This window comes from Notamacropus eugenii, chromosome 1, assembly GCF_028372415.1.
Source record: "Notamacropus eugenii isolate mMacEug1 chromosome 1, mMacEug1.pri_v2, whole genome shotgun sequence".
Classification (NCBI taxonomy): Eukaryota; Metazoa; Chordata; class Mammalia; order Diprotodontia; family Macropodidae; genus Notamacropus; species Notamacropus eugenii.
The window spans coordinates 573,653,568-573,666,958 of NC_092872.1; the positions used below are offsets into that span (position 1 = coordinate 573,653,568).

The 13,391-nt window shown below is 37.6% G+C and overlaps 1 pseudogene; it reads right to left on the reverse strand.

Annotated features, from left to right (window-relative positions):
* Nucleotides 1-12,281: 12,281 nt before the first annotated feature.
* Nucleotides 12,282-12,742, reverse strand: LOC140519035 (large ribosomal subunit protein uL23 pseudogene; annotated as a pseudogene).
* Between the last annotated feature and the right edge of the window lie 649 nt (nucleotides 12,743-13,391).

Here is a 13,391-nt window from a genome sequence, read left to right on the forward strand (position 1 = left end):
TCCTTTAGCAAAATGATGAAATATTGAATTTTGCTAAAAAGAGAAATCAATTAAGACTCATGACAGATGCAGTGGACATGTGAAAGGAAGTTGCAATCTCAAATTTTATACAAATAGAAGGTCATACATAGCACAGGATTTGTGTCTACAAGGTACCTTACAGGCCTTCTAGTCCTATCTTGAGATTTTATAAATCAGGAAAAGACTAAGTCCTATGTAGAGAAAGGAAAGTTAATTGATCAAAGTCCCACTGTAAGTATTAGAAGTGAGAGTCAAACCTAGGTCCAGTGACAGCACATTCAGTGTTCATTCTCCTGCAGCTTTGTAATTAAACCCAAGAGAGCAGTCATCCATAGGCTTCTACCAAAGTTTTCTCGATGTTACTTGAGCCATGAAGGGTCCTTATGTGGAAAATAAGTTGTAAATGACATAGATTTATATTAGAAGAATGTAGTGAAGTATAATGTAATCATTATTCCTAAATCCCTTAACACTTCAAGTCTTTTAAATTTATATAGTTGACAATGCTTCAGTTATATACTTTGTTTTTGCAGAAATAAAACAGCAGTGGTTCAATTCCTTTTGATAAACGTATCAAGTATATGTGCATCACTCTGCTAGCTACTGAGGAATGAAGACATAAAGAGAGTTTACTGGTTCCTGGTCTATTGTTGTTGCCTATTTACACCTACTGTAAACTCTGGTTTCTAAATGTGCTTACCAAAGGAGCCAGGTCTGAAAGAAAGTCATTAAAGTTTTAGATTTATAAATATAGAAGGACTTTAGAAATTCACTTATTCCTTCCACATCACAACTTTCCCCATAACAGTTTTAATATGTCACAGGTCAACATAAAAAAAGTAAATGGGAATTTTGGGGAATTTTATGGAAGCCTCAGAGGTCACATGAAGGAAAGCAGATGACATAGAAAAAGTTTAGAAACTCATAAATGCACAAAATATATGTATAGCATTGTATAATATCAACATATTTTACTTTTAATACCATAATAATTCAGATTTCTTCTCTGGTACAAAGGGAGGGCCAAATTACTTTAGGCAGATTTTTCCAAATCACAGGGTTGTCCTGCCCAACCCACATGTGGAAGAGATAATTATAACAATCTAAACTATTCATTCCACAAATGAGAAAACTGAGGTTCAGAAAAGTAGAGGGACGGGCACAAGACTGGCAAGTGGAAGAACTGGATCAGAAAGAAACTGGGTCCAAGTTAGTTCTCTAATTTCAAGTCCTATAAGGGTATTTTTCACTAGTTTGTTTGTTAAATCAGTCTTCAGGTTTGTATTAATCACCTGTCAAAGGAATCTTATGTTCTGTTCTTGGTTTTCTACCTGACGTAGTTGGGTTTTTTTCTTCTTTAAAAGTTTCAGATTCTAGATAATAATAATATATAAATTATCTTATGTGTTATAATTTGTAATAATTATAATCTAATTATATAACCACTGTGTTATATATTTGGACTATTATAATAGCAATTATAACTAAATTATACAGTATTGCTATTGAGAGATATGTCTATAGATAATATAATGCTAATCAGGTGAAGATTTTGCCCATCTTCAACAGCTCAGTGATGTAGTCACAGAAAGTAAAGGGCACATACAAGAGGCATTAACGTGGTGACAAGGTGAAAAGTTGGGGCTAAGACTGGACATCCATTTTTTGTTTGTTTGTTTGTTTTTGTTGTTTTTCATTCTTCATTCTTTTTTTAAAATTTATTTATTTGACTTTTAACATTCATTTTCACAAAATTTTGGGTTCCAAATTTTCTCCCCTTTTGTCCCCTCCCCCCACCCCAAAACACCAAGCATTCTAATTGCCCCTGTCTGCCAATCTGCCCTCTCTTCTATCATCCCTCTCTGCCCTTGTCTCCATCCTACACTCCTTTACCTGTATTTCTTATTTCCTAGTGGCAAGAACAGTACTCGACAGTTGTTCCTAAAACTTTGAGTTCCAACTTCTTTTCCTCCCTCCCTCCCCACCCCTTCCCTTTGGAAGGCAAGCAATTCAATATAGGCCAAATCTGTGTAGTTTTGCAAATGACTTCCATAATAGTAGTGTTGTGTAAGAACTAATTATATTTCCCTCCATCCTATCCTGTCCCTCATTACTTCTGTTCTCTGTTTTGATCCTGTCCCTCCCCATGAGTGTTGACCTCAAATTGCTCCCTCCTCCCCATGCCCACCCTTCCATCATCCCCCCCACCCTGCTTATCCCCTTATCCCCCACTTTCCTGTATTGTAAGATAGGTTTTCATACAAAAATGACTGTGCATTTTATTCCTTCCTTTAGTGGAATGTGATGAGAGTAAACTTCATGTTTTTCTCTCACCTCTCCTCTTTTTCCCTCCACTGAAAAGTCTTTTGCTTGCCTCTTTTATGAGAGATAATTTGCCCCATTCCATTTCTCCCTTTCTCCTCCCAATATATTTCTCTCTCACCACTTAATTTCATTTTTTAAAGATATGATCCCATCCTATTCAATTCACTCTGTGCTCTTTGTCTCTGTGTGTGTGTGTGTGTGTGTGTGTGTGTGTGTATAATCCTGCCAACTACCCAGATACTGAAAAGTTTCAAGAGTTACAAATATTATTTTTCCATGTAGGAAGGTAAACAGCTCAACTTTAGTAAGTCCCTTATGATTTCTCTTTGCTGTTTACCTTTTCATGCTTCTCTTTTTCTTGTGTTTGAAAGTCAAATTTTATTTTCAGCTCTGGTCTTTTCATCAAGAATGCTTGAAAGTCCTTGATTTCATTGAAAGACCATTTTTTCCCCTGAAGCAATATACTCAGTTTTGTTGGGTAGGTGATTCTTGGTTTTAGTCCTAGTTCCTTTGACTTCTGGGATATCGTATTCAAAGCCCTTCGATCCTTTAATGTAGAAGCTGCTAGATCTTGTGTTATCCTGATTGTATTTCCACAATACTTGAATTGTTTCTTTCTAGCTGCTTGCAATATTTTCTCCTTGACCTGGGAACTCTGGAATTTGGCCACAATGTTCCTAGGATTTTCTGTTTTAGGATCTCTTTCAGGTGGTGATCAGTGGATTCCTTGAATACTTATTTTGCCCTCTGGTTCTAGAATATCAGGGCAGTTTTCCTTGATAATTTCATGAAAGATGATGTCTAGGCTCTTTTTTTGATCATGGCTTCCAGGTAGTCCCATAATTTTAAAATTGTCTCTCCTGGATCTATTTTCCAGGTCAGTTGCTTTTCCAGTGGGATATTTCACATTATCTTCCATTTTTTCATTCTTTTGTTTTTGTTTTGTGATTTCTTGGTTTCTCATAAAGTCATTAGCCTCCATCTGTTCCATTCTAATTTTGAAAGAACTATTTTCTTCAGTGAGCTTTTGAACCTCCTTTTCCATTTGACTAATTCTGCTTTTGAAAGCATTCTTCTCCTCATTGGCTTTTTGAACCTCTTTTGCCAATTGAGTTAGCCTATTTTTCAAGGTGTTATTTTCTTCAGCCTTTTTTTTTCGATCTCCTGTAGCAAGGTATTGACCCGCTTGTATCTCTCTCATTTCTCTTCCTAGTTTTTCCTCCACCTCTCTAACTTGATTTTCAAAATCCTTTTTGAGTTCTTCCATGGCCTGAGCCCATGGAATATTTATTCTGGATGTTTGGGATACAGAAGCCTTGACTTCTGTTTCTTTCCTTGATGGTAAGCCTTGTTCTTCCTCATCCAAAAGGATGGGAGGAGATATCTGTTCACCAGGAAAGTAACCTTCTATGGTATTATTTTTTTTCCCTTTCCTGGGCATTTTCCCAACCAGTTACTTGACTTCTGAGTTTCCTCTCCACACCCACCTGGCCTCCAGATCCACCCAGCCAGAGCTTGGGGGCTGAGATTCAAATGCTGCTTCCCAGCCTCAGGACTTTCAGAGGGACAAGGCTGCTATTCAGTGTGAGATTAAGTTCAGCTCCTCAGGTGGGGGCAGGGCCACTACATGATGCTTACTTCCCTCAGAGGGTTTATGCGGAGACCTGCAACAATGAATCTGAGCTCCTGCCTGCTTTGGGAGCCCCTGTCTGCTGCTTCCTCCGCTGCTGCCTCCCAAGGGGGCCCGAGCTATGGGGACACCCCTCTCCCCTCTTGGTTCTCTGAAAAGACCCTGTCACTGACCTTCGGTACCTGTGGGTGGAGGGACCTGCGCAGCTGCTGGAGATTCTGTTCCTGGAGCCTGCTCGGATCTGTTCCTCTCAGTACTGCACAGCCAAGGCAGGGCTGGGCTCTCCTCCGGGTCTGGTGCACAAAGCATCTTTGGTGTCAGTTTTTCAGGTCTCTCTGGAACAGAAATCCCCTCCACTCCATTGTTCTGTGGCCTCCATTGCTCCAGAACTTGTTGGGAGTTCTTCTTTACAGGTATTTTATAGGCTGTGGGTTTGGAGCTAGCATATGTGTATCTTTCTACTCCGTCATCTTGGCTCCTCCCTTCCTTGACATCCGTTTTTAAAGTGTGAAGGAAAAGCAGTTCACCACTGTCTGGATTGCTCATACACTTGATGCTTCTAAAAACCTAAATTTGTCAAGCCATGGAGTCAGTCAAAAGGGATTTCAGGAATGAAGACTTTCAAGACAGGGCACAGCTTTACGGAGTGGGACTCTTGAACTTCTATCAGAAGGGAAGATTTTCTCTTCTCTAACTTGCCCCCTCACCCCACAGTGATGTTATCTTTCAGTTAAGTCATCAGTTCTGAAGGTTATATTATTATCCCTCTTTTACAGAAGAGGGAACTGAAAGTGAAAAGTAAAGTGACTTGTCCATGGTCACACTCTTATATGCTGTCTGATACAAGAATAGAAATCAGATATTTATTTTATGTGAGCATATTTGGTATTTATTATTTGTTTTATTTGGACTAGACTTATGATTTCATTATTATAGTATATTATAAAAAGGAAATTCCTTTTATCAATTGGGATTATTTGTCTAATTTAAATTATGCATTATGCAATGCGTAAATTATACATTTCTAAATTTATGATTTAGAAAATGATCAGATTGGTTATATATTGTAAGGTCTTAGTTAGCTACCTATGGCATTGAGAGGTCACAAGATTTTCCCATGGTCACACAATGTATATAGATCAGAGCTGATTCTGGAGCCCAGACCTTCTAGGATTCAAGTTGTCTTTTGGCTCATTAAGTTGTAACTTCTACACTGTGAGGTAGCGCAAAATCAAGCCCTTACAGATGAGAAAACTGAGGCTCAGACATGGGAAGTGACTTGCCTAAAGTCACACATATAGTTAAGTGGCAGAGTCATAGCTTCCTAAAGGGAAAAAAAAAAATTTTCCCAGCCTTCAGATTTGTAGTCCAAAAACAAATGTCTCACCCTTGTTACAATCCTGTGGAATTCATTGCTTCTGTTACTCATGTCCCATGGTTCCTCACATACATATTTTTTTTCTTTTCACTTTTCAATCATTCCTGGCATATGCCACAGCTTTTGCTTCCAGCTGCAACACTTCTAGTTCCCCAGAGGGTATCCCTAGAGCTGCTGCCAATGAGAGCCTTGGCACAGTAGTTGGCAAATCTATCAGCAAAGAAATCACATAATTCTTTCACTCTTCATCCTAGAAGGGAGTTATTACAGAAAACTCTGTGGAGTAAGGGGTTGGCAGGGGAGGAGAGGGTAGCATAATGCTGGAAAATGTGTATTTCACCAACAGGTATTTATTCCCTAAAAAGGTGACTTTTACCTTACATTCTGAAGTCCTTTCCCCACTGCCCTCAATCAATTTCTTCAATTCAATATTAAGGAAGGAGCAAAAACAGGGAGATTGCAGGCATTAGAAATACTCACCATTTTCATAGAGAATATCTAGAGCAAAGTTCAAAGGAAAGATGAATTTCCTGATAATGATTAGATACACCAAATGGTCTTGTATGCACAGGAAATATCAGCACAATAGTTCTGATTTTATAGGGTCCCAGATGATCAAGGCCTTTCTCAATGAGATACAGGAAAAGAGTGGCCTAAAAAATACCACAGAAAGGAAAATGTGTGAATGGTGCCTGTTGTCCTAATTAGGGTATATAAGTGGAACATTACTATTTAGTAATGATATTATTTCACTGTCTGTGGTGCCTTTTAGCTGGATATAGTTTCCTTCCTTATCTCTTTTGATTAGATCTATTTTTGCTTTTGATTTGCCTGAGATCAGGATTTCTACCTTTTATTTTTTACTTCCCTGAAGCATAATATATTCTACTCCAGTCTTATATATTTGCCTTGTGTGTTTCCCCATTTCTTTCTTGTAAGGAACATATTATAGGATTATGATTTTTAATCCATTCTGCTATCTGCCTCTGTTTTATGAGAGAGTTTATCCCATTCACATTCACAGTTATGATTACTATCCGTGTCTTTCTTTCCATCCTATTCTCCCCCCCTCATTTATGCTTTTATTTCTCCCTTCTCCTCCTCAAAAGAATTTTACTTTTGACCACCAACTCCTTCAGTTTTCTGTCCTCACTATCAGGCCCCCTCTCTTTTATTTCCCTTTCTCCTCCTACTGCCTATAGGGTAAATTAAACTTCTTTACTTAATTGTGTATATTATTCCCTCCTTGAACCAAATATGATAAGAGGAAAGTTCAAAGAATGCTCATCTCTCTCCTTTCTTTCCCTTTACTCTAATATGTTTTTGTGCCTCTTCATATGATGCAATTGACCCTTTTCTCTCTCCTTCTTTCCTCTTCTCCCTTCACACACTTTTATTAGGTTTTATTTTTTTATCATCACATCAGTTAACTTATAACCATACCCTTTATGTATATCTGTATTAAATGTCATAATAAATATACAATTGTCAAGATTAACAAGTATCATCCTCCCATATAGGGATGTAAACAGTTTGCCCATATTGAATAACAAGATTTTTTTCTTCCTCCCTCCCCCTATTTACCTTTCTAATGCCTCCCTTGAGACTTCTATTAGAAGATCAAATTTTCTGCTATACTGTAGCCTTTCCATCAGGAAGATCTGAAAATTCCTTATTCATCGAATGTCCATTTCCTTGCCTGAAATATTATGCTCAATTTTTCTTGCTAATTGATCATTGCTTGTAGTCCAAGCTCCTTTGCCTTATGGAATATCATATGCCAATTCCTCCAGTCTTTTAATGTAGAAGCTAAAAGGTCCTGTGTAATCCTGACTGTAGTTCCTCAGTATTTGAATTGTTTCTTTCTTGTTGCTTACATTGTTTTCTCCTTGACCTGAAAGTTGTGGCATCTGGCAACAATATTCTTCTGGCATTTTCAGTTTGGGATCTCTTTCAAGAGTTTATTGGTGGATTTTTTCTATGACTATTTTCCCCTCTGGATCTAGAACTTCAACACAGTTTTCCTTGATGATTTCTTGGAAGATATTGTTCAGGCTCTTTTTTCTCATCCTGGCATTCCAGTAGACCAATAATTCTTAGATTTTCTATCCTGTATCTATTTTTCAGGTCAGTTGTTTTCCCAATAAGCTATTTTACATTTTCTTCTATTTTTTCATTCTTTAGATTTTCATTGACTGATTCTTGGTGTCTCAGAGTCATTGGCTTCTACTTGCCCAATTCTAATTTTTAACAAATTGTTTTCTTCAGTTAGCTTTTTTATTTGCTTTTCCATTTCTCCAACTTTCCCAGTTAGGTTTTGTACCTCCTTTTCCATTTCACATGTTTTACTTTTTAAGGAGCTGTTTTCTTCAGTGAATTCTATTTTTTTTTTCATTTTTTCAATTGTATTTTTTAAAACATTGGTCATTTTTTCTTCTACCACTCTAATTTCACTTGTACAATCCTTCTTGCACACTTCCAAGAGTGCTTTTTGGACTTGAGACAAGTTCACATTCCCACATCCCCCCCCCCCCCCCATTCACATGTGGGTATATTGTCAGTGCTGTCCTTTTCTGAATTTGTATTTTGATTTTCCAAGCCTGGTAATAAGATTCTATGATAGTCTGCTTTTCTGATTTCCTTCTTGTTCATGGTGATTGTCTTTTTCCTAGGTTTAAATGTGGATCTCTGCTTCTGAGGCACAGGAACACTATCCCTTGTTTCTTGTTCTGGGAGTGTAAGGCCTGTTTACTGGCTTTGTGTGTTGTAGCCTCTGTTTCTTTTGGCTAGAAGCTACATAATGCTTCAGCTTACCTGGTGCTGACCTTGTTGGTGTGTGCCAAGGAGGAAGTCATGCAAAGTCTTTCTACATTTCCCCAGGAGTACACTGAAGCTCATGGCATGCAGTGTGGTGGTCTGGCTTCAGGAGGTCTCCTCCTTGTCTAAGACTGAACTAGAGCAGAGGCAGGCTCAGTAGCTAGTGAACCCCCATCTATGCTGGTGTCTGCCCAATTTTCCTGGCTGTACTAAGGCTTGCCTGGTGTCTTGATGCCAGCATACTGGCTCCACCCACTTGGAGTTCAGGATCGCCTGCTGGTCCACTGAGGTGGGGCTTGCTGGGATGCCTCTGGTCCTGCACAGGTCCCCTTCAGCCACAACAAGAGTCAGTCTTCTCATTGATCTCTCTAGCCTTCTGAGCTGAAAGACTGCTGTACTCCTTCTGCTGGGTACACTATTCCAGGATATTTCCTGGGGAAATATTCTCTGGGTTTTTCAAGGTCAACAAGGGGAGGGTGAGAGCACTTAAAGTTTAATTTGTCATCTTGGCTTCTGGAAAGAGGTGCAATTTGGGATCTCTTTCAAGAGTTTATTGGTGGATTCTTTCTATGACTACTATAAAAATATATATTTTATTTTTATTTTATAGAGTAAAATAAGCATTTCTATAACTTAATATAATAAAAACAATGATTGAACATGAAACTACAGATCTGTTATATACTACTTGCTATTACTTTTAAATTTATAATGAAATTATTATGTAATTTTCTTTATTCCTTTTTTTCTTTTTTCCCTCCCACCGTAGAGATGCCTATCTTTAGACACAAATAGGCATATATATGTAAAATTGTTCCATACATACTTTTATTTTTCAGTTATTTCTCTATATAGTGGTGAAAACCATATCAAACTATATACTTTTCTCCCCCCTCCACTCTCTCTGCTTGGGTTTCCAAACCTATCTTAGTGGTGACAAAAAAGGAAGCACAAGTAATTAAAGTAATCACATTCAGTCCCTCAAAAGGATCCATAGGGCTCAAGAGTATATTTAGGAGAAATTAAGGTGCCTTGTTAAGTTTTTTAAAACCAGGAAATGCAGAATTATAAGGAACTATAAAGCAAAGGGAAATTGTGAATGGGACTAACTAATGTGTGGTGTTGTATTTAATGGGTAGAGCAAATGGGGGAAAATAGGAACTACAATCATTTAATGATATCTTGATGGAGCAACAATGTAAAAATCATTGAACCACATTGTGAACCAAGAGTAGAAAATCCTCAATTACTATTGAAATAGAAATAAAATATACCAGTGTACACAAGGACATAGTTAAGTAGGCAGTTCTATTCACTGTTGCAACAAATATTTGTTGTCCTTGGAAAATAAATGCCTGTAGTACTGTCTAAATGATTACTTTAATCCTGGAGTTTGATAAACATGAACTTTAGCAATTGTAAAAGTATTTGGTCACTTCCCCTTGTCTCCTGCCCTTGAACAAGGAATGTTTTCTTATAATAATGCTGCCAGTTGAATACCAAACATTTACCTTTCTCCCTTGGCTGATCTTCCTTTTTGTTCTATCCTTCCAACTATGAAATCGTTTATTTAGCATTCCTAAGTTTTTATAGAATGGCACTGATTGTCTGTGTATTCCAGCTGAGCCTGATAAGTTATAAAAACCCAATCTGTACAATGAGAAACCAAGGCTGCTTTTCAGAAAGAGGATCCTTCCTTTGCATCTTGATAATTCTCTTTGTTTTCAATTGGACCAGCTAATTTTTATCCATAGTCATCAGCCCCACTGGTGGTGAGCAGTATACCAAACTCAAGAAGTTGCATCCCTCTCTATTGAACGAATGCCTGAGGAATAGGAAGAATCTATGTACCACCTACCATTGTAGGCAAATCAGAAAATAATTGTTTCCAATGTAGAGAAAGAGTCCATGACAGCAAAGATCCTGGTCTTATGAGCTATTCTATAGGATAACTCTCAAGTCAGTGGATCTAGGTTAAAATCCTACCTCTGAGGCTCATCTGTGTATCCTTGAGCAAGTTGCAACATCTCTGTATTTCAGTTTTATTATTCATAGAATGAAATAACTGGACTAGATGGAATCTGAGATTTAATTCAGGTCTGGACCTCTCATTGTAGGAGAAAAAAAATGAGGAAGTAATGCCATCTACTGGGAATTTTGTAGGTCTTAAGATTGGGCTTTGTCTTCTAAGTCCTATGGAGTGCTTGAGTACATCAGATTGTTAGGAGCATAAACTTGATTGTTTCTTTTCTTTAAAATTATTCTATTTTTTCCCTGTTACATATCAAGAAAGTTTTTAGCATTCATTTTTACAATATTTTGAATTCCAAATATTTCTCCTCCCACCTTCCTGTCCCATGTTTTGAAAATCATAGGCAGTTGATATAGTTTACACATGTGCTATCATGGAAAACATTTCCATATTGCTCACAGTTGTGAAAGAATAAACAGATCAAAAGAAAAAAGAAGAAATAATAAAGTAAGTGATAAAATATGCTTTGATCAGCATTCAGAGTATATTTTCCTGATTCCACTCGTTTCATTTGATATGTTTATATAAGTCTTTCCACGTTTTTCTGAAATCTACCTGTTTCATCATTTCTTATTGCACAACAGTATTCCATTACAGTCATATCCTACCACTTATTCAGCCTTTTCCCAATTGTTGGCTATCCCTTCAGTTTCCAATATTTTGCCAACTCAAAATGGGCTGTTATAAATGTTTTTGCCCATGTAGACCCTTTTCCCTTTTCTATGAAATCTTTGGGATACAGACAGATTAGTAGTATTGCTGGATCAAAGAGCATGCACAGTTTAGTTGCCCTTTGGGAGTATTTCTAAATTTCTATCCACAATGTTTGCGTCAGTTCACAACTGCATCAATAATGCATTAGTGTTCTAATTTTCCCACCTCTCCAATGTTTGCCATTTTCCTTTTCTGTCATATTAACCAAATTAATAGGTGGAAGGGAGTACCTCAAAGTTGTTTTAATTTATGTTTCTCTAATCAAGAAATTATTTGGAGCATTTTTTTTCATATGATAGCTTAAATTTTGTCATCCAAAACCTCCCTGTTCATATCCTTTTTTCACCCTTTATTTTTTATATCACATTAACATCAACTTAGACTCACACCTTGTGTCTATGTATATTCTTTCTAACCAACCTAATACAGATGCAGTTCTCAACAGTTACAAGTGGCAACATCCCATGTAGGGAAACATAGTATCAATCTTATTGAATAAAATGTATTTTTTTCTCTTTCCTGTTTACCTTTCTATGCTTCTTTTGAGTCTTGAATTTGAAGATCAAATTTTCTGTTCAGCTCTGGTATTTTCAAAATGAAATTTGAAAGTTCTCTATATCATTGAATATCCATCTTTACCCCCTGAAAGCTTGCACTCAATTTTGCTGGGTAGTTGATTCTTGGTTATAATCCAAGCCGTTTTGCCTTCCCAGAATATCATATTCAAGCTGTCCTGTCCTGTAATGTATAAACTTCTAAGTGCTGTGTAATCCTGAGTGTGGCCCATCATTATTTCAATTATTTTCTTCTGGTTACTTGCAGTATTTGTCCTTAATCTCATAGTTTTGGAATTTGGCTACAGTATTCCTTGGAGTTTTCATTTTGGGATCTCTTTCAGGGAAGTGATTGATGGATTTTTTCAATGACCATTTTAACCTCTGGTTCTAGGATATCAAGACAGTTTTCCTTGATAATTTCTTGAAAGATGCTATCCAGGCACCTTTTTTTATCTTGGCCTTCAGGTAGTTCTATAATTCTTAAATTATCTCTCCTGGATCTATTTTCTAAGTCAACTGTTATTCCAATGAGGTATTTCCATTTTCTTGGTTTTTTTTTATCTTTTCATTTTATTTGACTGATTCTCTGTGTCTCATAGAGTCATTATCTTCCCCTTGTCTGATTCTAATTTTGAAGGAATTACTTTTCTTCAGTTAGCTTTTGTACCTCCTTTTTTTATTTAACTCATTCTACTTTGAAAGGAATTGTTTTGTTCAGTGGATCTTCCAATTTTGCCAATTATACCTTTTTTCTGGAAAATTTTTTATTGTAGGTGCAGTGAGATACCTGGACACAGTTTAGATGATTCAGATTTTGGTGGCAACATCTAAAGCATCATACTCTGGAGCAAATTGAACGTATGCCTTCTTCTCTCCATCATTGTGGTTCAGTGTGTTAACCTTGTCCACGTCGATGTCATACAAGTTTTTTACCACCTGCTTGATCTGGTGTTTGTTGGCCTTGATGTCCACAATGAAGCCTATGGTGTTGTGGTCCTCAGTCTTCTTCACAGCAGACTCAATAGTCAGCAAAACTTAATGATTGCATAGTGATCAAGCTTGTTTCTCTGAGAATTACTTTTCTGAGGGTATGTGGGCTGCTTCTGAAATCTTAGTGTCTTGGGTCACTAGAAGGTGGGGGATGTTCAGATCTTCTTCTTTTTGTGACTATGGACACCGTTCAACACTGCCATCTTGACCTTCAAGGCCTTGGACTTGGCTTCTCTCTTGAGGTGGAAAATGGCTTCCTTCTTTGCCTTCAGCGCCATCTTGGGGGAAAGGCCAATTCTACCTTTTTAAAGAGCTGTTTTCTTCAGTCAGTTTTTGTGTTTCCTGTTCCAAGTTGTTAACTCGTTTTTTTTTCATAATTCTCGCATGTAACTCTTCTTTCTTCCTCCAATTTTTCTACTATGACTCTTATTTGATTTTTAAGATCGTTTGGTCTTGACACCAGTTCACATTTCCTTTTGAGGCTTCATATATAGGCATTTTTACAACGTTCTCTTCTGAGTTTGTGTTTTGATCTTCCCTGTTGCCATAGAGTTTTCTATGGTCAGGGCTCTCTTCTATTTTTTTTTACTCATTTTTCAATCTATTTGGTGACTTTTAAAGTAGGGCTCCGCTCCTGGGACACAGGGGGCTTCCTATGCCAAAAGCCAGGGGCCTAGTTACTTATTTTTCATTCTGGAGCTTCAGGCGCTTGGAGCTTACCCACTTTGCTGGGAGTGGCCTGGCATACTGGCATCAGTTGCGACAGGGTTGGCAGCCTTACAATTTGCCTTCTGCACTGAGGCTAGAGGCCACACTGCTGTCCCGCTGAGCCAGAGCCAAGGGACTTCAGTTGCTAAAATGTGATATGGATAAAAGCCTCCTGCTCACTTTTCCAGACACTATTTGCACTGGGGTGTGATCCCCTTT